This window comes from Cebus imitator, unplaced genomic scaffold (assembly GCF_001604975.1).
Source record: "Cebus imitator isolate Cc_AM_T3 unplaced genomic scaffold, Cebus_imitator-1.0 Scaffold537, whole genome shotgun sequence".
Taxonomy (NCBI): Eukaryota; Metazoa; Chordata; class Mammalia; order Primates; family Cebidae; genus Cebus; species Cebus imitator.
In genome coordinates, this window is record NW_016107852.1 from 2,029,089 (window position 1) to 2,038,935 (window position 9,847).

The 9,847-nt window shown below is 36.5% G+C and overlaps 1 long non-coding RNA gene across 1 annotated transcript; it reads left to right on the forward strand.

Annotated features, from left to right (window-relative positions):
• Positions 1-7,143: 7,143 nt before the first annotated feature.
• On the forward strand, positions 7,144-9,630 carry LOC119468937. Its single transcript, XR_005197748.1, has 3 exons — positions 7,144-7,636; positions 7,974-8,028; positions 9,432-9,630. It is a non-coding gene; the product is annotated as an uncharacterized LOC119468937 (long non-coding RNA).
• Positions 9,631-9,847: the final 217 nt, after the last annotated feature.

Below are 9,847 nucleotides of genomic sequence, written 5' to 3' on the forward strand. Positions count from 1 at the left end.
CTATGCCCAGTCTAAATTCCATTTGGGACATATCCAGGCCTCACCCAGACCCTTGGACAGAGGAATGAAAGAATGTATGAAAGAATTAAAGTACTAATGTAAGTTCAAAAATCAATGAAAGCAGATAAAAATTCAGCAGAAGGTCAACCTGAGTCTTTTCTTTTGCTTACAACTTTTAAAATGAGCCTTTCCTCATCACAAAGAGTGGAAATAAATTTGCCTGTTGCTTTTATGAATCACAGACAGAATCCATAATCAGATTATATGATCAGATTGTAAAATAGTAATTGTAATTTTTAACCAATTCTTACCACAATATATCTGTCCACAAGATTTTAATCTTTTAGCCGTCCCCTTCCAACACATCATAAAAATGAGAGCATTAAGATTTCTTGATTCTTGTAGAAATACCAGCTTAAGTCAATTTTAATCTTAGACCAGTCGTGCATACACAGAGAAACATCAAGGTCAAGAATCAAGTGTATTCTAGTCCAAGAACCTGGATTTTCTTTCTTCCTTTTTTTAATTTTAATTTTGTGAGTATATTGTGGGTGTATTGAACCTGGATTTTCATGGTGGGACTTTTCTTTTTAAAAAATAATTCATTACTATTTATGAAACTAAGGAACTAAAAAGCATGCTCAACAGCAACAACTTAAAATTGGAAAAAGAAAACAGAAGGACACAAAAATCTCGCCAAGGAAATCTTTGTATGAGGGCTTGTTTTGAATATAGGACCGTGTTATAGCTCCTAGATACCTGCAGCAAGTGCAGTGCAGTGTGGAGGCAGATTCAGTGCTAAGAGGGAGGTATTCAATCGTTCTTGATTCTTTTTCAAAAAATTTCAGTAGGTTTTGGGGGAGTAGGCTGTGTTTGGTTACATGAGTAAGTTCTTTAGTGGGGATTTCTGAGGTTTTGATGTACCAATCCCCCAAGGGGTGTACACTGTACCCAATGTGTAGTCTGGTATCCCTCACCCCCCTTGCACCCTTTCCCCCAAGTCCCCAAAGTCCATTTTATCATCCTTATGCCTTTGCATCCTCATAGTTTAGCTCCCACTTATGAATGATAACATAAGATGTTTGGTTTCCCATTCCTGAGTTACTTTACTTAGAATAATTGTCTTCAATTCCATCCAGGTTGCTGTGAATGTCATTATTTCATTCCTTTTTTATGGCTGAGTAGGATTCCATGGTTTTGTGTGTGTATGTGTGTGTGTGTGTGTGTGTGTGTGTATATATATATATATATATATATATATATTCCATGGTGGGTGTGTGTGAGAGTATATATATACATATATATGTATATATATACATATATCACATTTTATATATATATATAATATATGTGTGTGTGTGTGTATGTGTGTGTGTGTGTGTATATATATATATATATACACACACACACACACATACACACATACACACACACACACAAATACACCATGTGATATATGTCCACTTGTTGATTTATGGGCATTTAGGCTGGTTCAATATTTTTTGCAATTGTGAATTGTGCTGCTATAAACATGCATGTGCAAGTATCTTTTTGTATGACTTCTTTTCCTCTAGGTAAATGGCCAGTAGTGGACTGCTGGATCAAATGGTAGTTCTACTTTTTGTTCTTTAAGGAAGCTCCACACTGTTTTTCATAGTGGTTGTAGTAGTTTACATCCCCACCAGCAGTGTAAAAATGTTCCCTTTTTACCAGGTCCACACCAGCAACTATTATCTTTTGATTTTTTTTTTTTTTTTGATTATGGCTATTCTTGCAGGAGTAAAATGGTATCACATCGTGGTTTTGATTTGCATTTCTCTGATAATTACTGATGAGCATTTCTTTTCATATGTTTGGTGGCCATTTGTTTATCTTCTTTTAATAATTGTCTATTCATGTCCTTAGCCCACTTTTTGATGGGATTGTTTGTTTTTTTTTCTTGCTGATTTGCTTGAGTTCCTTGTAGACTGTTGTTATTAGTCCTTTGTTAGATGTATATGTTGCAAAATTTTTCTTCTACTCTGTCAGTTGTCTGTTTATTCTGCCAATTGTATCTTTTGCTGTACCGAAGCTTTTTAGCTTAATGCAGTCCCATCTATCTATCTTTGTTTTTAATGCATTTGCTTTTCTATTCGTGGTCATGAAGTCTTTGTCTAAGCCAATGTCTAGGAGGCTTTTAACAATGTTATCTTCTGGAATTTTAATGATTTCACATTTTAGATTTCAGTCTTTGGTCTATCTTGAGTTGATTTTCATATAAAGTCAGAGATGAGGATCCAGTTTCTTTCTTCTATATGTGGCTTGCCAACTATCCCAGCACTATTTGTTGAATAGGGTGTCCTTTCTCCAGTTTATGTTTTTGTTTGCTTTGTCAAAGAGCTGTAAGTACTTGGCTTTATTCTAACTCCATTTTGTTTCATTGGTCTATGTGTCTATTTTTATACCATTACCATGCTGTTTTGATGACTATAGCCTTATAGTCAGCCTTATAGTTTAATGTTAGATAATGTGATTCCTCCAGATTTGTTCTTGTTGTTTAGTCTTGCTTTGGCTCTGCAGGCTCTTTTTTGGCTCCATATGAATTTTAGGATTGATTTGTCTGGTTCTGTGAAGAATAATGGTGGTATTTTGATGGAAATTGCATTAAATTTGTAGATTGCTTTTGGCAGTATGGTCATTTTCACAATATTGAAACTACCGATCCATAAGCATGGGATGTGTTTTCATTTGTTTGTGTCATCTATGATTTCTTCCAGCAGTGTTTTGTAGTTTTCTTTGTAGAGTTGTTTTACCTCCTTTGTTAGATATACGCCTAAGTATTTTATTTTATTTTTTGCTACTATTGTAAAAAGGGTTGAGATCTTGATTTGAGTCTCAGTTTGGCCACTGTTGCTCTATAGCATAGCCACTGATTTGTGTACATTAATTTTGTATCCTAAAATTTTGCTGAATTTTTAAATATCAGATCTAGGTGCTTTTTGAAGGAGTCTTTAGGGTTTTCTAGATATACGATCATATCACCAGCAAACAGTGACAGTTTAAGTTCCTCTTTATCAATTTGGGTGTCCTTTATTTCTTTCTCTTGTTTGATTGCTCCAAGCGGGACTTCCAGTACTATGTTGAATAGAGGTCGTGAGAGTGGGCATCCTTGTTTTGTTCCAGTTCTCAGGGGGAATGTTTTTAATTTTTTCCAGTTTAGTACTGTGTTGGCTGTGGGTTTGTCATAGATGGCTTTTATTACATTAAGTTATATCTTTTCTATGTCAGTTTTGCAGAGGGTTTTAATCAGAAACTGATGCTGGATTTTGTCAAATGCTTTTTCTGTGTCTATTGAGATGATCATGTGATTTTTGTTTTAAATTCTGTTTATGTGGTATATCACATTTATTGACTTGCAGATGTTATAACATCCCTGTGTCTCTGGTATGAAACCCACTTGATCATGGTGAATTATCTTTTTGATATGCTGCTGGATTCTCTTAGCTAGTATTTTTAAAAAAATTTGTATCTGTATTCATCAAGGATATTGGCCTGTAGTTTTCTTTTTAAATTATATCCTTTCCTGGTTTCGGTATTAGGGTGATACTGGCTTCATAGAATGATTTAGGGAGGATTCCCTCTTTCTTTATCTTGTGGAATAGTGTCAATAGGATTGGTACCAATTATATTTTGAATGTTTGATAGAAATTTATCTGTGAATCTGTCTAGTCCTGGACTTTTTTTTTATTGACAATTTTTAAATTACCGTTGCAATCTCACTTCTTGTTATTGGTCTGTTCAGAGTATCTATTTCTTCCTGATTTAACCTAGGAGAGTCGTATATTTCCAGGAATTTATCCATCCTCTCTAGGTTTTCTAACTTACGCACATAAAGGTATTCATAGGAGCCTTGAATAATCTTTTGTGTTTCTGTGGAATCAGTTGTAATATCTCCCATTTTGTTTCTAATTAAGCTTATTTGGATCTTCTCTCTTTTTATTTTGGTGAATCTTGCTAATGGTCTATCAATTTTATTCATCTTTTCAAATAACCAGATTTTTGTTTCATTTACCTTTTGCATTTTTTGTTTGTTCAATTTTATTTAGCCCTGCTCTGACCTTTGTTATTTATTTTCTTCTGCTGGGCTTGGGTATGGTTTATTCTTGTTTCTCTAGTTCCTTGAGGTGTGAACTTAGGTTGGCTGTTTGTACTCTTTCAGACAGTTTTGATGGAGGCATTTAATGCTATGAACTTTCCTCTTATGATCAACTTTGCTATATCCCAGAGGTTTTAATAGGTTGTGTCACTACTATCATTCAATTCAAAGAATTTTAAAATTTTGACCTTGATATCATTGTTGACGTAACAATCATTTAGGAGCAGGTTGTTTAATTTCCACATATTTGCAGGGTTCATTCTGGAGTTGATTTCCAATGTTATTCCACTGTGGTCTGAGTGAGTACTTGATATAATTTCTATTTTCTTAAATTTGTTGGGACTTGTTTTGTGGCTTGTCATGTGGTTTATCTTGGAGAATATTCCATGTGCTGATAAATAGAATGTATATTCTGTAGTTGCTGGGTAGAATGTTCTGTAAATAGCTGTTAAGTACATTTTTTGTAGGGTATATTTTAAATCCATTGTTTCTTTGTTTACTTTCTGTCTTGATGACCTGTCTAGTGCTGTCAGAGGAATATTGAAGTCCCACTACTATTGTATTGCTGTCTTATCTCATTTCCTAGGTCTACTAACATTTGTTTTATTAATTTGGGACCTCCAGTGTTAGGTACACATATATTTAGGATTATGATATTTTCCTGTTGGACACATCTTTTTATTATTATATAACATCTGCCTTTGTCTTTTTAAACTAATGTTGTCTTAAAGTTTTTTTTTTTTTTTTCCTGTAGAATAGCTACTCCTGCTTGCTTTTGGTGTCCATTTGCATGGAATATCTTTTTCCATCCCTTTACCTTAAGTTTATGTGAGTCCTTATGTGTTAGGTGAGTATCTTGAAGACAGCAGATATTTAGTTGGTGTATTCTTATCCATTCTGCCATTCTATATCTTTTAAGTGAAGCATTTAGGACATTGATATCCAACAATTAGCATTGAGATAGGAGGTACTATTCTATTTATCATGCTATTTGTTACCTGAATACCTTTTTTTAAAAATTGGGGTTTTTATAAGTTCTGTGAGATTTATGCTTTAAGGAGGTTCTATTTTTGTGTATTTTGAGAACTTGTTTCAAGATTTAGAGCTCCTTTTAGCAGTTCTTATAGTTCTGGCTTGGCAGTGGCGAATTCTCTCAGCATTTGTTTATCTGAAAAACACTATATTTTCTTCATTAATGAAGCTTAATTTTGCTGCATACAAAATTCTTGTATGCAGCTGGTAATTGTTTTGTTTAGGAAGCTGAAGAAGGGCCCCAATCCCTTCTAGCTTGTAGGGTTTCTGGTGAGGAATCTGTTGTTAATCTGATAGATTTTCCTTTACAGCTTATCTAGTTAGTGCTTTTAACTCATGACTGTTAAGATTCTTTCCTTTGGGCCGGGCGCGGTGGCTCAAGCCTGTAATCCCAGCACTTTGGGAGGCCGAGGCGGGTGGATCACGAGGTCAAGAGATCGAGACCATCCTGGTCAACATGGTGAAACCCCGTCTCTACTAAAACTACAAAAAATTAGCTGGGCATGGTGGCGCGTGCCTGTAATCCCAGCTACTCAGGAGGCTGAGGCAGGAGAATTGCCTGAACCCAGGAGGCGGAGGTTGCGGTGAGCCGAGATCGCGCCATTGCACTCCAGCCTGGGTAACAACAGTGAAACTCCGTCTCAAAAAAAAAAAAAAAAAAAAAAAAAAAAAATCCTTTCCTTTGTCTAGACTTTAGATAACCTGATCACTATACCTAGGTGATGATCTTTTTGTGATAAATTTCCCAGGTGTTCTTTGAACTTCTTGTACTTGTTAAAGATCTATACATCTTAACAAGACCAGAGAAGTTTTTCTTGATTATTCCCTCAAATATGTTTTCCAAACTTTTAGATTTCTCTTTTTCCTGAGGAACACCCAGTATTCTTAGGTTTGGTCATCTAACATAATCCCAAACTTCTTGGAGGCCTTGTTCATTTTCTAAATTCTTTTTTTTTTGTCTTTGTTGGATTAGGTTAATTCAAAACCTTGTCTTTGAGCTCTGATGTTCTTTCCTCTGCTGTTTGATTCTATTAGGAGACTTTCCAGTGCATTTTGCATTTCTCTAAATGTGTCCTTCACCTCCAGAATTTGTGATTGGTTTTTATTTAGCTGTCTATTACACTGAAGATTTTTCCCTTTTTATCTTGTATTACTATTTTAATCTCATTAAGTTAGACTTCACCTTTCTCTGATGCCTCCTTGATTAGCTTAATAATTGACCTTCTGAATTCTTTTTCTGGCAATTTAGGGATTTCACCTTGTTTTGGATCCATTGCTGGCAAGCTGGTGTGATCTTTTGGGGGTACCAAAGGACCTTGTTTTGTCATATTACCAGAATTGTTTCTCTGGTTCTTTCTCATTTGGGTAGACTATGTCAGAGGAAAGATTTGGAGCTCAAGGGATGCTGTTCAGATTCTTCTGTCCCATGGGGTGTTCCTTTGATGTAGTGCTTTCCGCCTTTCCCTGGTGATGTGGCTTCCTGAGAGCCAAGCTGGAATGACTGTTATTTCTCTTCTGGATCTAGCCACCTAGCAGAGTTACCAGGCTCTGGGCTGGTACTGGGATTGTCTACACAGAGTCATATGATGTGAACCATCTTTAGGGCTCTCAGAGGTAGATATCAGCACCTGCTCTGGTAGAAGTGGCAGAGGAGTGAAACAGACTCAGTGAGGGTCCTTAGTTGTAGTTTTGTTTATTGTACTAATTTTGTGTTGGATGGCCTCCAGTCAGGAGGTGGCATTTTCAAGACAGCATCAGCTGAGGTAGTATAGTGAGCATCAGGTGGTAGGTGGGGCCCTAGAGCTCCCAAGAGGTTCTGTTCTTTTTCTTGGGCTATCAGGGCAGGTAGAGAAAGACTATGAGGTGGAGGTAGGGTTAGGCATATCTAAGTTCAGACTCTCCTTGGTGGTGGCAGGGATGGGAGGTGTAGTTCTCAGACCAGTGGAGTTATGCTCCCAGGGGGATTCTGGCTGCCTCTGCTGTGTCATGCAGGTCACCAAGGAAGTGGGTAAAAGCTGGCAATTATAGGCCTCATGCAGCCCAAAAGGCTGGTATCACTTTCACTGTGCTCCCTCAACAGCACCGAGTTTAGTTCCAGGCAGTGGGTGAGCAGGGCTAAGAAACTGCTCCAGAATACCAGCCTCCCAGCTAAGAGAGCAAGCAGGGCTTTTAGGTTTTACCTCTCCCCATCTGCCATGGCTCCTGTGCTGTGTCTGCAGTCCTGATTCACCCCCTCCCCTAATTTCTGTTTGGGAAACTTTGCTTTTGGTCAAAATAGTTACAAAGTTTAGCTGGAAGTTTCCTTCTCTGTGTGGTCTTTCCCCGGTTCCTCTGGCAGCCCTCCCCAAGGACTTCTGTGAGACAAAGTCAGAAATGACTTCCCTGGGGACTGATAGCCCACAGGGCCCTTCCTACTGCTTCTTCCACCCCTATATTTCACTCAGCTCTCTAAATTTGTCTCAGCTCCAGGTAAGGTCAAATCCTTCTCCCAAGATCAGGAACTTCAGGTTTCCCAGTGAGAGTGTGTGTTTGGGCGCAGACAATCCCTCTTTCATATATTGGGCACTCACAGTTTTTCAACTGTCTCCAGAGGGCCTGTAGGAGAAATCTGCTTCCTTCCAAGAGTCTGTGGGTTATCTTGGCTTTCCTGTTCTTCTTGATTCTTGAATATGTAGGGGTAACTCTAGAATTTTTCGCATCTTTGAATAGAGGATATGAAATTTTGTCTCCATGGTCTAAGAAGAGTTATGGCTCTGGGGAAGAAGAGGAATGTATTCTATTTGCCACTTCTCTTCTATCTTGGCAGGAAGGCAGGAATTTCAGCCTGGGCAACAAGTCTGCAGTACATCAGATTTCTGAAGGTGAGTCACATAGAACATTGACTGGGTTGAACTCAGGTCTGGACAACCAATAAGTACTGTAAATCTCTTGGAGGACATAGGCTTATTTCTTAAGTTATTATTACATATAAATGATGTATAAAAATAAAATATATCTTTTAACCTAAAATTGCAATATATACAGTTGACTCTTGAGCAACACAGGTTTGAACTTTACAGGTCCACCTATATGTGGATTTTTTTTGAAGACTTAACAATTAAAAAACACAAACAAACTGCATGGCATAGAAATATGGAAGAAAAATCAGGAGAAAGTATGTCATAAATGTATAAAATGTATGTAGTAGTAGTAGTCTATTTTATTATTTACTACCACAAAATATACACAAATCTATTATAAAAGTTAACATTTATCAAAACTTACATACACAAACACAGACTGTATATGGTGCCATTTGTAGTTGAAATGCAAACAAATAAAAAGATGTATTAAATCATAACTTCATAAAACTAACTGTAGTGCATACTATACTACTGTAATAATTTTATAGCCACCTCTTGTTGCTGTTATGGTGAGCTCAAGTGTTACAGATATCCACTTAAAATGCCACCTGATGCTAATCATCTCTTGTAAACAGTTTGCCTCTCTAGTAAAGTGTGTATCACAGTAAAAAGTGATCTCTCGAGTTTCTTGTTTAATTTTCATCATGTTTAGTACAATACAGTACACCTTGAATAACACCATGGGACTCACATGAAGTGTGACTAGCGATGCTGGAAGTGCTCCCAAGAAGCAGAGAAAAGTTATGACATTACAAGCAAAAGCTGAGTTGCTTGATAGATGTCATAGATTGAGGACGTCAGATGCAGTTGTCTACCATTTCAGATAGGCAATTCATCTTGTAAACAGGTGACATACACTTACAGTATTGATAAATACAGTTCAGTACTGTAAATATATTTTCTCTTCCTTAGGATTTTCTTAATAATGTTTTCTTTTCCCTATTTTATTTTATTGTAAAAATACAGTAGGTTATCTATCTATCTATATATATCTATAAAATATATATAACATACAAAATACATGTTAATCAACTGTTTATGTTATCAGTAAGTCGTCCAGTCAACAGTAATCTATTAGTAGTTAAGTTTTGAGTGAGTCAAAAATTATATATACATTTTTGACTGCACAGGGGGTCAGTGACCCTAATCTCTCTGTCATTCAAGGGCCAATTGCATGTTTCTTTCTTTCTATTATCTCTCTATAGTGAAATGACTTTTGGGGAGAAAATAAATATGTATATACACTGGGAAATGTATCTACACACATAGAGATATGTGTTTGACTGAGATATTCAGTAGCACCCAAGTTAACTCTCCATATACTGTTTCTTATATTTTTCCCTTGCTTTTTCTACTTCCAGATGTGTGGGATACATCATAGTTACATAGAAATCCTTTCACTATAGTTCCTGCTTCCCCATCTTAAAAATGATTCCCTGAAGACTTCTACTTTGAAGGTCTAAAGCCTAACCTCTGAACTGTAGATGAAAAATTGAACTCCTTGATGTGATGTCTACATATCATGAAACCCTAAACCTAAATATTCTCTGTGTGGGAGCCTCATTACGTTCGTTTTTAGTCTAATACATTTGAGGTGGTCTTAAAAAATTCTATTTTGTTTTCTTTTATGTAGCCTATTTTACCTTGTTTTCCTTGGCTATTACTTATTGTCTTAAATGATTTGATTCTACTGGTCTCAAATCTTAAACCTTACAGTCTTCAGGCTTTGATGGATTTCTCTCTGTTTTTCAGGTCCCCTGGGATATGTGTGATGAGT